This window comes from Oncorhynchus kisutch, linkage group LG10, assembly GCF_002021735.2.
Source record: "Oncorhynchus kisutch isolate 150728-3 linkage group LG10, Okis_V2, whole genome shotgun sequence".
NCBI classification, from domain to species: domain Eukaryota; kingdom Metazoa; phylum Chordata; class Actinopteri; order Salmoniformes; family Salmonidae; genus Oncorhynchus; species Oncorhynchus kisutch.
The window spans coordinates 54,189,136-54,203,946 of record NC_034183.2 but is presented as its reverse complement, the minus strand read 5'-3'; positions in this window follow the sequence as shown (position 1 = coordinate 54,203,946).

Genomic DNA, 14,811 nt, shown 5'->3' with positions numbered 1-14,811 from the left:
TTGAGTTAAGTTGAGCCAATAGCCATAGGGTATGTTGAGCCAATAGCCACCATAACCCATACAAATATAATTACATTTAGTCAGTTTTATACATAATATGCATAGTATTTTTGCAATGTGTCATGCTCTCATGCTGCTTCTGGTCATTAGTAGCCTAGAAAACTTGATAACTGCCTCGTACTCAGTACTCTATTGTCCCTCTAATCACTCTGACATCAATGCAAATGTATTCAAAAATCTAATCAAACACTTCATGAGAGCCCATGAACTCATGTTGCGCAACATTTTTATAGGCTATCCAATTGCGGGAGAAAACAGAGTGATGACCTCTAATAAAAAGAGGAGGTTCAGCTTTCTATAGGCTAGGCCTACTATATTTATTTTTCAACTTTCCTAATATTAAGCACATTGCTTATATGTACAGAAGGAGTATAGCTACCTGGCAGGCATGGAAATAAACCACAGGGAAAAACTTCCTCCATTCGTTATTTAAGTGCATAGATTAAATATATTTTACAGCTGACCCTGTTTCGATACAGGTGCATGATAATGGTCCATTCCAAATCAAAACAAATGTCACACATATATTATTTAGTACATGTAAAGACAAGATTAAATCAAGAATAGTCTGATGGGTGAAAATAACAGCCTATCACTTGTGAATTATATATTATCACTTGTGAATGATGCCCAGCATAATTTTGGGGGGGGGGGGGGGGGTGCATTATGGCCACAAAGGGGATGAGGCTGTAAAATTTGCTTGTCAAATTGTGAATGAGAGACTGATGTAGTGTGTACAGCCTGCGCAAAAAAAAAACGGAGCTCATGCCTTTCAAACAACTATTTTCAAATCATCATTAGAGTCTCGTCATGCAGCCTTACAATGTCTTAAACATCAAAACATATAGCCCAATGTTTGTAGAACAACTAAAGATACATTAATAACTGTAAATTAAGCATATAGCATATAGGAGTACATATTTCTTTGTTTCTTTGTTAACCATTCAACACAGAATAGCTGCATGTGTACACACCCTCAAATCGTTTGGAGAAAATATTTATATTGTATTCAGCTTTGTTCAATTGTATTCTTCATACTATGAAATAATATAAAATAATGCCACATAATTATGAGCAAATCCTGTCTGCTAAATTAACCACTGTCGCCCACAGCCATTTGGCAAAGCCACATCAGACCTAACATAAGGACAACTCAGAGTATGCTTTTAATTTCTTCTGAAAAAGACCACATCTTCTTCATATCATGCTTCTTTAGACCTGTCTAGATTTAATAATGGATTTATTGTGAAGGTGTAGGCTATATTACAAGGATTTATTATACTTTTTAAAATGGCTGTAGGCTATGTGTGGAAGCCAGGAGATGCTAAATGTGTTTATGTTAATTAAGGGTCGATTTCTGTGAGACCAACAGTTATTTGCTTGACAATCACCGCCACAGCCCTCTGCATATGAACTCAAGATAATGCATTTTTATTATTTCAGAGATGAATCATCATTCCCCGTGTGTGTATACAAATGTAAAACAAGCACGGATCTAGCCCCCTTTGATGTCCTTGACAGAGCATCCAAGGGAGTGAGAGAAGGGAAGAGGTCCATTCGAGCAGCAGCAAGGGCTAAAGAATTGTACCGAATTACACTGAAGAAGTATACTGACAAATAATACAACAAACGTACCTGTGTGAAAGAGAGGCTATAATAGAGTTGCAGAGGCACGCAAGGTCTTATCTGATGATGTGGAGTCTGAGCTTGCGAAACATATCACAAATCTTGCAGACCAGTTTTGTGGGTTAGCTAGTAGCCTCAAATGCAGAGGAAATTGCCTATGAATTGGCACATCGAAACAACATCCCCGTCCCAGACAACAGGTCAAGAAATGGAAGGGTAAGTGGTATTGAACAGAGAGACCTATATTTGAATGTAGGCATACATTTAAGATTTACAATATACCACACCTCCATTCCATGAATGAAACTTTGACCTTCCAGCACCACCACCCACTCTCACAGGACATCACCCACTTACCCCAAGATGGCTCACCTTACTCTGTCAATGTACCCCATAAATTGTGGCAAGAGACCACTTTTTTTGGACAAGCTATGTTTTCAAAATTGTTATGTTTACATGAATTTTGATTATTTCCAGGGATACACAAGATTCTGACATATACAGTACCAGTCCATTTAAAAATAAAAAAAAATCCAAATATATTTGGGATTTTAGATTCTTCAAAGTAGCCACACTTTGCCTTGATGACAGCTTTACACACTCTTGGCATTTTCTCAACCAGCTTCATGTGGAATACTTTTCCAACAGACTTGAAGAAGTTCTCACATATGCTGAGCACTTGGAGGCTGCTTTTCGTTCACTCTGCGGTCCAACTCATCCCAAACCATCTCAATTGGGTTGTCGGGTGATTGTGGAGGCCAGGTCATCTGATGCAGCACTCCATCACTCTCCTTCTTGGTAAAATAGCCCTTACACAGCCTGGAGGCGCAAACCAGATGGGATGGCGCATCACTGCAGAATGCTGTGTTAGCCATGCTGGTTAAGTGTGCCTTAAATTCTAAATAAATCACTGACAGTGTCACCAGCAAAGCACCCCACACCATCATACCTTCTCCTCCATGCTTCACGGTGGGAACCACACATGCGGAGATCATCCGCTCACCTACTCTGCACCTCATGGCAGTTGGAACCAAAAATCTCACATTTGGGCCAAAGGACAAATTTCCACCAGTCTAATGTCCATTGCTCGTGTTTCTTGGCCCAAGCAAGTCTCTTCTTATTATTGGTGTCCTTTGGTAGTGGTTTCTTTGCAGCAATTTGACCATGAAGGCCTGATTCACGCAGTCTCCTCTGAACAGTTGATGTTGAGATGTGTCTGTTACTTGAACTCTGTGAAGCATTTACTTGGGCTGCAATCTGAGGTAGAGTTAATGAACTTATCCTCTGCAGCAGAGGTAAACTCTGGGTCTTCCTTTCCTGTGGCGGTCCTGATGAGAGCCAATTTCATCCTAGATGGTTTTTGCGACTGCAAGAAACTTTCAACGTTCTTGACATTTTCCAGATTGACTGATCTTCATATCTTAAAGTAATGATGGACTGTTGTTTCTCTTTGCTTATTTGAGTTGAGTTGTTGTCCTTGCCATAATGTGGACTTAGTCTTTTACCAAATCTGCTGTATACCAACCCTACCTTGTCACAACACAACTGATTGGCTCAAATGCATTAGGAAGGAAAGAAAATCAACAAATTAACTTTTAACAAAGCACACCTGTTTATTGAAATTCCAAGAGTGTGCAAAGCTGTCTTCAAGGCAATTGGTGACTACTTTAAAGAGTCTCAAATATAAAATATATAAGACCTTTTTGGTTACTACATGTTTCCATATGTGTTATTTCATAGAATGAGTAGGTGTATCCAAACTTTTGACTGGTACTGTATGTAGATATATTTGTTAAAAAGAATACCTTGTTATAGTGATGCTGAATGTACCCCTCTCTCCCCTACTCAATCAACTGTAAACACAAGTCAGCACAAAGCAGGAGAATAAAGCACAGGATATTGATTATTTTTAGAAGTAAGAACGCTTACTACTTACAATACCAATACCCTAAGACGTCAGAGTTGAGAGTATTGGGAAATGTGGGAAATGTGCCATCTGTCTAGTGTATGGTAGAAAAAGAAGAGGAGGTTGACAGTTGCAGAGAGAAAGAGGAAGTTTATCCACCTCCTCTGACCTGTGACCCCCTACCTCAGCCCAAAAAGAGATTGTATTTGAAAAGAACTATAATTTAATATAATTTCACACGATCACATATGTATTTATTATTTATTTGTGGGAATACTTGGTGAACAGATTTCCTAAATGAAACCCATTGTTAGCTGAATTCCTGGTGATTTTCTTATTTTTGACCAAAGGAAATCACCTGCTGCTGACCCCTGATGTAGAACATAATGCTGAGTAAAAGGTATACAGAGCATGTCATTCAGAACTTGGGTATTAATCCCGCCTGTGCTCTGAGTTACCCGTGAGACCCCCACGGTATGTGGACTACGCCTCACAAATTTTAACTGTTGTATATTTTATGAGGTATATTATGATGTTTGACTCTACTTTCAATGCATTTGCTGTTGGGACATTCCCCCTGACCCAAACCACAAAACTCTCCCTGTCAGTCTGGTCTCTGTGGTGCGATGGATACAAGGTCCATGGCAACCTCTTAAAGATCTTGTTGGCTGGCGTTTAAAGCAACTTCTTCCTCCCACACTCATTTATTCTCTGGGAAAAAACAGTGCTGGAGCTTTTTCAATTCCTCATTAGATTCTGTAACCAAGAAGGCTGTTGTTGAGGATTTTGATTTGTGTATCCTCTGATATATTTGTTGTTTGTACTTTTGTAGTAGTGCACACTGTCTGAACATGTTTCATGGTAAGTTTTGTTTACCAGAGTCCTGTGTCAGAGTGTTAGAGCTGATAATAACCCACGTTCCATCCAACAAATTGTGGACAGTGAGTATACAGAGGCCTTAATCCTTAAGAGTCTATAAACGCACCCGTGCTACAATCTAAGTTACATAATAAAAAATACCCATCAAAATCCGTCAGTTTATCGCATGGGCTGCGGCCCACCTATGTAGGTCTTCCACATCTGCGGTGGAAGGTGGCCGAGGTACAGAGGTGTTTGTCCGACCAGGAGACATCCCGGAAATCGTCCTTCTCACAGAAACGTCTGTAGCGTCTGAACGGTTTGGCCTACAAAACTAATATGACCCCTCTATGGAAAGATGAGACTCACAGGTGTCAGGGTCTCGTCTGAAGGTAACCCAAACAAATTCATGGAAGTATGGAGGTAGTTCTGTGGCAACAAAAATAAGGGGTTAAATATGTGTCCAAAAAAAACACAAAAATATTTTGTGAGCTTTCTTCTCCTAGATATAGGACAGACACTTTACAACCTTATTCCTAATTATTTATTTTTTTGACTGTCTTTTTGCCATTAATGACTGTTCTATTCCATGCTTTTCTATGAGATATAGTAGAAAAGGCCAAACTCAATAAATATTATTTTTGATACCTAAAAGGTTCCTTAAAATGTCAAAATCAAATCGCTAAATGATCCATGGTACTTAGTACTTTTAGAGGCGTCTGCATATGCTTCTCAGATGAAACAGTTTGGAAGAGTTTGTGGGTATATTATGATAACATTTTGTGACATTTTTGTTTGTTTTGGTCTTCATTAAGGGGTTTTTCGACTGTTCGAGCACACCCCAAAAAATTCTCAAGTCAGTAGTCGAAGTCTACGCCCCTTCGTCGGTGAACAGTATGGATTCTTCAATAAAGTCTTTGTTGTCATTCACCGAGAGATAACTCATTTTCATGCACATTTTTTCATTGAGAAATACTGCATCAAACATCTTGGTAAGATGTCAAATTGTGCGACTAAGATCTCTCCTGCAAAAACGTCAAAATGAATGACAGATTTCTTGAGTTATCTTAGATTAATTCGGACTATTTTGGGAAAGTGTGTACTGCTTGAAAACGAGTTGGACTTCAGGAAAAGGAGGGCCGAGCAGGCCACCATTAACATAGGCAGAGTTGTAGTGGAGCGGGTCGAGAGTTTCAAGTTCCTTGGTGTCCACATCACCAACAGACTATCATGGTCCAAACACACCAAGACAGTGGTGAAGAGGGCACAACATCACCCTTTCCCCCTCAGAAGGCTGAAAAGATTTGGCATGGGTCCCCAGATCCTCAAAAAGTTTGACAGCTGTACCATCTAGAGCATCCTGGCCTGTTGCATCTCCGCCTGGTATGGCAACTGCTCGACGTCCGACCATAAGAGGGTAGTGCGCACAGCCCAATACATCACTGGGGCCAAGCTTCCTGCCATCCAGGACCTATATACTAGGCGGTGTCAGAGGAAGGCCCAAAAAATGTTCAAAGACTCTAGTTACCCAGGTCATAGACTGTTGTCTCTGCTTCCGCACAGCAAGCAGTACTAAGTCTGGGTCCAAAAGACTCCTTAACAGCTTCTATCCCCAAGCCATTAGACTGCTGAACAATTAATCAAATGGCCACCAGGACTATTTACATTGAACCCCCAACCCCATTGTTTTTACACTGCTGCTACTCACTGTTTATTATCTATGCATAGTCACTTTACACCAACCTACACATACTATCTACCTTGACTAACCTGTACCCCCGCACATTGACTCGGTACTGGTAGCCACTGTATATAGCATCGTTATTGATGTGTCATTTTATTGTGTAACTTTTTTAAACTTTTGTTTATTCAGTAAATATTTTGTTATACAGCATTGAACAGCATCGTTGGTTAAGGACTTGTACGAAATACAATTTGACAAATACAATTTGATTTGATTTGATTTGGCTACGGCATCTCAAAATGGACAAACAGTACTATTGCCGCTTTCAAGGAAGGTATTTTAAGGGAGTATGCAAAAATGCTTGTTTGGTTCGTCTAGCTGTTGCTAGGTGCCAGCCGAACTGAAGCCTGCTGACGCCTTTAGTGGGTGCTGCAGTTGGCAGTGGGGAGGAGGGAGGGAGGGCATGTTGTTTGAGGTTAGGTGGTGTTGCTGGTAGAGCCCTCTGCAGCACCATCTCTCTGTTTTCCATTTTGAGGTAGAGACGTTACCATATTATTCTAGGACCTTTTGTTTTTGTTTCCTGGAAGTGTGTTTGTTACTGCACAAGGCGACAGCAGTGAAGTGACTTTTGTTTCTCCCTCATTAAACATTAAAATTATTTCTTAATTGGCGGAAGACACAACCAAAAGCCTCTAAAATGAAGGCAAATGAATTTATCATAATATCTGATATTCTCAGACTAGTGGAGTCTAGTGTCTTACACAGGGTTTGTTTTTGAAGCGGTGGGAGTGAGTGTAGTGTCTCCAGCTGCTCCATGGTATTTCCGCCTGCCAGACTAGTGTTCTCTATCTCTCTCTCTCTGCACACCACTAATCACAGAAGCCAAATCAAACATATTTGACCCTCTTTGGACCTTGAGTCAGGTGTTCTAACTTGACTCCTATCTCTCCACCTCCTCCTTTCCGCTCTCCATCTTCCTCCCTTCTTCCGCCACCTCTCATGCAGCTTCTTTCCTCCTTCTTCACTTCCTTTCTTCCTCTATAGTCTTTCCCTCTGTGTTTGATATGGTCTTGACTGTCTAGGTCACGCCTTGTGCTATAGCCGTCTCCTATTACTTTCCCCCCATTTATCCACCAGTCATACACAAGCCCATACATAGGAAGAGTAGGCATACGGCTCAGCAGCTGAACCCTTCCCATTGAGAAAGGCTCCTCTCCCACGGTTTAGCAGGATGTTATGCTGGCCATCTAGAGATGGTGGAGACAAATACCAGGGCTTGTATGTTTGTTTTGGGAGATCATCTGTTTCTCTTGCTTTCTCTCTGCAATTATTCGTTCTATTTTTTCCACATCATCAGACAGCCAGGAAGAGACAATAGTAGCTTGTTTTGGTTACAACTAAACCCTGACACAGGCATGCTGTTGATGGATGGCCACGGGTGCAACATCGCGGTTGCCCAACACAATCCTCTCGTCTGGGCCTGCAACAGGCCTACAGTTTCAGCAATCTTATTGCATCTTGTTTGATCACATCTGACATCTAAACTTCAGGATGAGGTATAGCCAACGGTATGTACAGTAAATCTGGCCCGTGTCATTTCTAGGTCTCGTGTTGCCTTGTATTGGATTAGGGAGACAATGTGCCGGCTATGAAGGGGATGGAGTCTGGAGACACTTGGCTGCCTAAAGGAACAGCTGAGAAAGCTCTGTCTGTCTGTCTTCCTGTCTATCTGGGGCAGGGCAAGGCTGCATCTGCTAGAGCCATGCAGACCCTAGATGTCTTTATGATGGTGTAATAGCTGTATGTAGTTTGTGACCACTGAAACTGATCTGGGCAAACTGTAACATGCTTTTGAAAGCCTCTGCTCATGTGACCATTTGTGGCGTTAGCTTGACAAAGCTGAAACTATTGTATGCTTGTCTGGTTTAGCTAGCAGTACTGTATATGGTTTTCAGTAACTCACAGGTTTGGCTTCTCCTTTTTGCAGAGACGTTCCCTGAATCTCAGTGTAGCCCAACCAATATATTTCAATAGCATGGAATCAAGTTTGCTCATGCTGTATCTCTACCCTAATCTGATTTTTTTTGTCACATTTTACAAGTAATATCAGTCCATACATGTATATATTGCCTATTTCAACCTATCTGCTATAGACACACCTCAACACATGAAGACACGTGCAGTGTGTGTCTGATAACCATGTGCAGTGTGTGTCTGATAACCATGTGCAGTGTGTGTCTGATAACCATGTGCAGTGTGTGTCTGATAACCATGTGCAGTGTGTGTCTGATGACCATGTGCAGTGTGTGTCTGATGACCATGTGCAGTGTGTGTCTGATAACCATGTGCAGTGTGTGTCTGATGACCATGTGCAGTGTGTGTCTGATGACCATGTGCAGTGTGTGTCTGATGACCATGTGCAGTGTGTGTCTGATAACCATGTGCAGTGTGTGTCTGATAACCATGTGCAGTGTGTGTCTGATAACCATGTGCAGTGTGTGTCTGATAACCATGTGCAGTGTGTGTCTGATGACCATGTGCAGTGTGTGTCTGATGACCATGTGCAGTGTGTGTCTGATAACCATGTGCAGTGTGTGTCTGATGACCATGTGCAGTGTGTGTCTGATGACCATGTGCAGTGTGTGTCTGATAACCATGTGCAGTGTGTGTCTGATAACCATGTGCAGTGTGTGTCTGATGACCATGTGCAGTGTGTGTCTGATAACCATGTGCAGTGTGTGTCTGATAACCATGTGCAGTGTGTGTCTGATAACCATGTGCAGTGTGTGTCTGATAACCATGTGCAGTGCAGTAGAGTTATCGTTTTCATCTTCCTCCAGTCAGAGAGGTCACACGGAGCGATGGAGCATGGCAGGATGTGGCTGAACATCTCTGCTGCCTTTACCCGAGAATGGCCTTCGTCTTCGCTTTTTTACTCTCTTTTCTCTTTCTCTCTCTTCTTGTGTCTGCTTTGCAACAACCCACGCAGCTTGAGCTCAGAGAGAGAAAACATCCTGTCCTCTGGAAAAATGTAGGTCTGTTGAAAAGATGATTGAAACATCAGCACTGGGCATGCTGCCGTGCATCTACAGAGCTACTGTAGCCCACCGTGTGTACATTCTGGTGAGCGATAGCTCTATCTCTCTCTTCCCAACCGATTCAGACCTGTTTCAGTGATAAACACATTCTGCTGCCAGAACACTGTAATGTACTGTTAATGAAGCAGTGTGTGTGGGAGAGACAGGCCGCTGAGCTTCATACTCCTAGCGTGCCTCAATCTGTCCCTCATCATTGACTCACCTTCTCTCTCTCTCTCTCTCTCTCTCTCTCTCTTTCTCTCTCTCTCTCTCTCTCTCTCTGTCCCATCATTCCTTCCCTATTAGACAGTGTTCAGGATAGGAGAGCTGAACTGGGACCAGCCAACCAGCCAAGCAGTGTGTGTGGGAGAGACAGGCCGCTGAGCTTCATACTCTTAGCGTGCCCCAATCTGTCTCTCATCATTGACTCACCTGGGACCAGCCATTCTAGTTTGATTACAGTTTTTCTCAATTGCTAAAACACCATTTCTGAAACCTTGCTCCATTTGCTGAAAACATTCAACACAAAACCTCATCTTCAAGCACTATTTACATAACCTCTGACTCCTCTCGCAAAATGAAACATTCGCCTCAAAACAGTTTTACCTGTGTTCAAAATCAAACACTTCTCTCAAATCATAAACAAAGTGATAGAAATGATATACACTCTCAAGCAGTCAGTAAACAATACACTGAAAAATAGAAAACACATTGTTCAAAACATACAATCCTCAGGGAGAAGTACATTTTTAATCTAAAAAAATATTCATTTTTTTGATGAACGAAAACATGTTCTATCATAGTAGCTCAAAATTTATCAGAAATTACTACTCTGCTTTGCTCTTTGCAATTTTGTCTTTTGTTCTTCCTCCTTGTACCCCTATTTTTACAGTACTGTACCCTGCATCTCACAAACTTGTCCTTTGTCTCTGTGATACTGTAATTCTTGTTCTTTGTTGATATGAACCTGCAACCAGTCAAAATCTATTGAGCAGTCAGTACTGTTAATAAATGGGAAAGCACAATGTTCAGGGCCATACAATGTGTCCATTGTACAGTATACAGCCTACAATGCACTGTACTACAGTATACAATACTAAAAGGGACAAAAATCAAAGGAGTAAACATGTGATCAATGTGCTTCTTCTTGTCTTTGAGCTGGGTCAGGCCAGAGCACTTCGTCGACATCACAAGCAATATTGTCCCTCCTGAGGCAACGGGGGAAGAAGCCCCTTGTGTGCCGTATCCAGCCCTGACATGATTCCTCACCTAAATCACCACAGGCTAAATCCATGGCTTGCAGCAGATTTACTCTGGTGTAGGGTTGTCTATCATACACTTTCCATCTCCAAGAGGAGAAAAACTCCTCAATCAGATTCAGGAAAGGCGAGTATGGAGGGAGGTACAAGTTCATAAACTGCCCATTGATGTTAAACCATTCCCTTACCTGAAGCAGCTCAGTGGAAACTGACATTGTCCCACACTATCACATAGGTGGGAATGGGATTCTTATTTAGCTCTTGACCCTGCTGCTCTTGAACCTGCTGCTCAAATAAAATATATCTTAGATTGGCAATAAATCTTAGAAGGTGCTGGGTGTTATATGGCCCGAGTGTAACATGGTGATGTAGAACACCATGGTTGCTGATAGCAGCAAAGATTGTGACATTGCCACCTCGTTGACCAGGGACTTCAACAATGGCCCGCTGTCCAATCATGTTTTGGCCTCTCCTTCTCCTCTTTGTTAGATTGAAGCCTGCTGCATTGACAAAGATGAACTCATGGGGTCTGTCCAAGGAATCCAAGTCAAATATTGTCTGTGTAGAAATACAATATACTGTATGTTGGATTTTGTAAGTCGTACAGAGACAGTGCTATACTGTAGAGTACAATTAGGCTTCTGATTCACATACATTGTATGTACTGAAGAGTAATGTCATTCACATAGTATATGTTAGTACTGTATACAATCTGGATTACAGTAAATGTTTCTGAATGTACACTTACTTGCACATACTGAGCTCGCAGTTCTTTCACCCTTGGTGAGTTGCGCTCAAAAGGTACTCTGTATACTTGTTTCATTCGCATCCTGTTACGATGGAGGACACGGTCAATAGTGGAAATGCTCACACTGTCAATTCCCTGGAAGTGTGTGTTTTCTTGTATCACTCGTTCCTGGATTTCTCTGAGTCGTATTGCATTATCTTGAAGGACCATGCCAACTATAACGGCCTCTTGCTCCCGAGTGAATATAGCTGTCCTTCCACCTGCATATGGCAGCCTTGCAATTCTACAAAAAGTAGTTGTGCAGTTGCAAAACATATTCATGCAGTACAATACATACAGTGATTCACTTTACAAAGGTCTATTGAAACAGCTGCATATAGTGTAGTACAGTAAATCTGCAATTACAAAAATACAGTAGTATCCTGTACCTGTTCTCTTCTCTGAATGTCCTTACTATGGTGGACACAGAAAATCGGCTCAAATTGGGTTGCACTCTAAGTCCTGCTTCCCTCATTGTCAGTCCATGGACAAGAACATGGTCTATAACTGTTGCTCGAATTTCATCAGATATTTCCACTCTTTGTCTTTCTCTTCGTCCTCATCTTCCTCTTTCTTGCCCTTCCTCCTCGTCACCCACCTCGCATACTGTAACGTTTGTCGTCTTCCTCTGATGAGGAGTAAGAGAGGTCGGACCAATTTGCAGCATGGTAAGTGTCCATTTTAATAAGACAAACTGAACACTACACAAATACAAAATAACAAAGTGAAACCAACGAAACAGATCCGTGTGGAAACAAACACTAACACGGAAAATAATCACCCACAACTCAAAAGGGAAACCAGGCTGCCTAAATATGGTTCTCAATCAGGGACAACCAGGCTACCTAAGTATGGTTCTCAATCAGGGACAACCAGGCTACCTAAATATGGTTCTCAATCAGGGACAACCAGGCTACCTAAATATGGTTCTCAATCAGGGACAATGATAAACAGCTGCCTCTGATTGAGAACCATACCAGGCCAAACACAGAAATCCCAAAACATAGAAAAAGGAACATAGACAACCCACCCAACTCACGCCCTGACCATACTAAAACAAAGACATAATAAAAGAACTAAGGTCAGAACGTGACACACACGCACTCGTCCTCGTACGTTGTTTCTTCTATCCATTCTCAGACTTTCTCCTTCCCACCTTCAACATCCTGTTTGCTCTCTGAACTGGCTTATATTGGTTGTGTCGCATCATTTGAAACAGGTTACATCCATTTGAGTAGTTGTGTTCAATCAATGACATGTGTTCTCTATTTCTATTTGATTGTTGCCACTTGTGTTTACCAGTATGGATGACATGTGCATTAGAGTGCAGAATGTGTTTACCAGTATGGATGACATGTGCATTAGAGTGCAGAATGTGTTTACCAGTATGGATGACATGTGCATTAGAGTGCAGAATGTGTTTACCAGTATGGATGACATGTGCATTAGAGTGCAGAATGTGTTTTGAGAATGAGAGTATGTTTAGAGTTTTGCTGAAAAGTCTAAGTGAGATCTGCAAATTGTGTTTTACCATGTGAAATGGTTTAAGGTATTGACAACAGACTGCATAATTAGCTAAATGAGTCCAGGCAACTGAGAACTTTGTTCAGCCAATGGGTTTTAGTGTTTTAGCAATTGAGAAAAACTGTAACAGTGATGATCCATAGTCGGCCTGTTTCTCCTGTTGGTATACTATTGTAGGTGTGAAGAAATGAATAACATTATTCACGCTTATGGATGCCGCTCCCAGGCTGGCAAACAGGGGGTGTTAGCTTTGGCTGGGGTTCAACTCGGAGAGATGCTAGCAATTAGGAGTGTATATACGCCCTGGGGAAAAGGCTTGATAGATGAGGGCTATTTGGGTCTGCCGGAGGAAAATAAATAGTTTCACCCCATTTAGACAAAGGGGTGTGGGGTTTGCACTAATTCAACCCAAACAGTAGTCTACCATGATAGCTGAAGGAGTTCCCCCTTTTTGGTCACCAAGGAAAAGTGAGTTAGACTGGAACAAAGAGAGTACCTTTAGCAGTTAATGACCAAAGTAATTCATTAAACATATTTTACCTTGAAGCAAAACAGGAACTCTCCAGGCCTAAGGTTAGATGCCAATCAAAAACAAGTTGGTATCTATTTGTAAGCTCAGTGCATAAATATTATAAAGTACCTATGTATATTTGTAAGTTTGTGAGGCAGTTGGAACGCATGTGAAAACTGAGTTTTTCCATGGAAACTCAAATGAGAACATTACATTATCAGCTGGTGATTTCAAAAAAATGAAGTGATACTGAAGTGATACAAAACAGAAACCAAACCCAGTTCAATTTGGAAGGTGTAAATATGTCACATCCATCAGATTGCATTGTGAATGTGTCAGCTCTCACCTAGCATTAGAATCTAAATCTAAATGGGAACACACAGAAAGGCAAACAAGTCCCTCCCTTGCCCTCCATTTGGCAAATCAGACCATAACTCCATCCTCCTGCTTCCGACTTATGAGCAAAAACTGAAACAGGAAGTACCTGTGACAAGCTCAATATGGAAGTGGTACGATGAAGTAGATGCTAAGCTACAGGACTGTTTTGCTAGCACAGACTGGAATATGTTCCGGGATTCATCTGATAACATTGAGGAGTTTACCACATCAGTCACCGGCTTCATTAATAAGTGCTGTGGCAGAACAGGTGTGACGGTTGTCGTTGGTGGAAGAAGGTGAGGACCAAAGCGCAGCGTGGTAAGAGTTCATGATTATTTAATAGAACAGAACACTGAATGACAAAACAACAAGAGACCAAAATGAAACCGAAACAGTTCTGTCTGGTGCAGACACAAAACAGAAAACAAACACCCACAACCAAAATGGGGAAAACAGGCTACCTAAGTATGATTCTCAATCAGAGACAACGAACGACACCTGCCTCTGATTGAGAACCATACTCGGCCAAACACATAGAAATATACCAACATAGAAAAAGGACATAGACTACCCACCCCAACACACTCCCTGACCAACCTAACACAAAGACATAAAAAAAAGGAACTAAGGTCAGAATGTGACAACAGGAGGTTTGATCAAAATGTTTACACTGATCAGACATGGACACAAGTGTGATAGCTCAGTTTCAAGGGTGTTTATTAAATCAATAAAGAAAATAAAATAATAGCTCTTCTCCAGGAGACCTTCTCCGGGTTACTGTCTTCTGGGCTCTGGTGTATTTCTGTCTCCTTTGGGGGGAGAAATGGATCCTCCTTGGTTCTAGCAGACGACTATATGGGAGCAACCTCTCTCCCCGACAAACCTCGGCGTGCTGCCCTTCTGGCAGCTTTATGGGACTAGCTCCCAGGTGATTCCCTTGCAGACCGCCTCCCGTAGGGAAATGGCCTCGGGATATCGGGTGGCATAATCTACTTTTACCAGGATGTACCGGAGATGTAAAAGGCAATCTTTACCATTTTTACAATTTTTACCATTTTTACCCCACTATGTCCATGGCAAAGTGTTCAAATTGCAAATTGGTACGGGGACCAGCGGGTTTCGGAAGTGTGCTTTTGGGACA